Genomic DNA, 2500 nt, shown 5'->3' with positions numbered 1-2500 from the left:
CGACTGAGTGACTGACTGACTGACCGACTGACTGACTGACTGACTGACTGAATGAATGAATGACTGACTGACTGACTGACTGACTGACTGAATGACTGACTAACTGTGCGACTGAGTGACTGACTGACTGACCGACTGACTGACTGACTGACTGTGCGACTGAGTGACTGACTGACTGTGCGACTGACTGACTGACTCACTGTGCGACTAAATGACTGACTGATGTGACTGAGTGACTGACTGACTGTGCGACTGAGTGACTGACTGACTGCGACTGAGTGACTGACTAACTGTGCGACTAAATGACTGACTGACTGATGTGACTGACTGACTGACTGAATGACTGACTAACTGTGCGACTGAGTGACTGACTGACTGACTGACTCACTGACTCACTCACTCACTCACTCACTGACTAAATGACTGACTGAGTGATGTGACTGACTGACTCACTGACTCACTGACTAAATGACTGAGTGATGTGACTGACTGACTCACTCACTGACTAAATTAAATGACTGACTGAGTGATGTGACTGACTGACTGACTGACTCACGGACTAAATGACTGACTGAGTGATGTGACTGACTGACTCACTGACTCACTGACTGACTGACTGACTGTGACTGACTGACTGACTGACTGACTGACTGTGTGACTGACTGACTGTGTGACTGACTGACTGACTGACTGAGTGATGTGACTAACTGACTGACTGACTGACTCACTGACTCACTCACTGACTAAATGACTGACTGAGTGATGTGACTGACTGACTGACTGACTGACTGTGTGACTGACTCACTCACTGACTAAATGACTGACTGAGTGATGTGACTGACTGACTGACTGACTGACTGAGTGATGTGACTAACTGACTGACTGACTCACTCACTCACTCACTGACTGACTAAATGACTGACTGAGTGATGTGACTGACTGACTGACTGACTGTGTGACTGACTGACTGACTGACTGACCAAGTGACTGTGTGACTGACTGACTGACTGACTGACCGAGTGACTGTGACTGACTGACTGACAATGACTAATACCACTACTACTGACTAATACCACTACTACTACTACTACTACTACTACTACTACTACTACTGTTATCGTTATTATTTTATTAGATTTGAAAAAAAAACGAATAAGATTATAAGGAGAGAGAGAGAGAGAGAGAGAGAGAGAGAGAGAGAGAGAGAGAGAGAGAGAGAGAGAGAGAGCGCACTAACGGTTTTTCCCACGGGAAGGGTCGCATAGTGCCTTTCTTGCTCGGAAAGTGTCTCTGACTGAAGATGCTATCTATAAATTTATCAGATATAAAATATTTCTGATTTCATGATAAGAAATGTTGGAAAATGTACACCTAAAATGAAACTTCATTTATAATTCTACCACAAATACTAAGAAAGTTAATATTTTTTTTTCATTTTTCAGAATCCTTGATAAGGCATAAACTGAACTTTGAGAGGTCACATGGAGCTACAAAGTACATCATTGTATTCAGAATAACAAGGAGAAAATAATTATTAGTATTCAAACAATTTTCTGACAATTTCTAGGTTTACCATTTTTAGCCATCATACAAAACGGGAAAATAATTTAAGTGGCGAAAGGAAAGGGTTAAGAGAGAGAGAGAGAGAGAGAGAGAGAGAGAGAGAGAGAGAGAGAGAGAGAGAGAGAGAGTTGTAACACACACACACACACACACACACACACACACACACACACACACACACACACACACACACACACACGAAGGCGTACATGAATACAGGTGTGTGTGTGTGTGTGTGTGTGTGTGTGTGTGTGTGTGTGTGTGTGTGTGTGTGTGTGTGTGTACAAATGACATTATTAGGAAGGTGTCAAGGATCTCTCTCTCTCTCTCTCTCTCTCTCTCTCTCTCTCTCTCTCTCTCTCTCTCTCTCTCTCTCTCTCTCATCCACACTTCCCAGAAGAGAGAGAGAGAGAGAGAGAGAGAGAGAGAGAGAGAGAGAGAGAGAGAGAGAGAGAGAGAGAGGCGTCAAGGATTGTTAAAAGACCTCATCCTTAGTACTCTCTCTCTCTCTCTCTCTCTCTCTCTCTCTCTCTCTCTCTCTCTCTCTCTCTCTCTCTCTCTCTCTCTCTCCTCCTCCTTTCATTTGCTCTTGCTTTCATTCATTCCTCCTCCTCTTCCTTCTTCTCTTCATATTCTTTTCATTCACTGAATCTCCTCCTCCTCCTCCTCCTCCTCTTCTCATCGTTCTTTTTCTTAAACAAGAGAAGAATATATGGAGAGAGAGAGAGAGAGAGAGAGAGAGAGAGAGAGAGAGAGAGAGAGAGAGAGAGAGAGAGAGAGAGAGAGAGAGAGAGAATACCGTCTTTTGAGATGGAAGAGAAAACGAAGAGGAGAGAGAGAGAGAGAGAGAGAGAGAGAGAGAGAGAGAGAGAGAGAGAGAGAGAGAGAGAGAGAGAGAGAGAGAGAGAGAGAGAGAGAGAGAGAATACCGTCTTTTG

At 43.8% G+C, this 2500-nt stretch overlaps 1 protein-coding gene across 3 annotated transcripts in view; it reads right to left on the bottom strand.

Annotated features, from left to right (window-relative positions):
• LOC135098675 (uncharacterized) overlaps nucleotides 1-2500 on the bottom strand; it is a 45478-nt gene that overhangs the window by 15698 nt on the left and 27280 nt on the right. The gene's annotated exons all lie outside the window — the stretch shown is intronic.

The sequence above is a fragment of the Scylla paramamosain genome, unplaced genomic scaffold (assembly GCF_035594125.1).
Source record: "Scylla paramamosain isolate STU-SP2022 unplaced genomic scaffold, ASM3559412v1 Contig73, whole genome shotgun sequence".
In the NCBI taxonomy this organism is placed as follows: Eukaryota; Metazoa; Arthropoda; class Malacostraca; order Decapoda; family Portunidae; genus Scylla; species Scylla paramamosain.
Note: the sequence above shows the minus strand (reverse complement) of the source record. Positions and strands in the feature narration are given on the sequence as shown.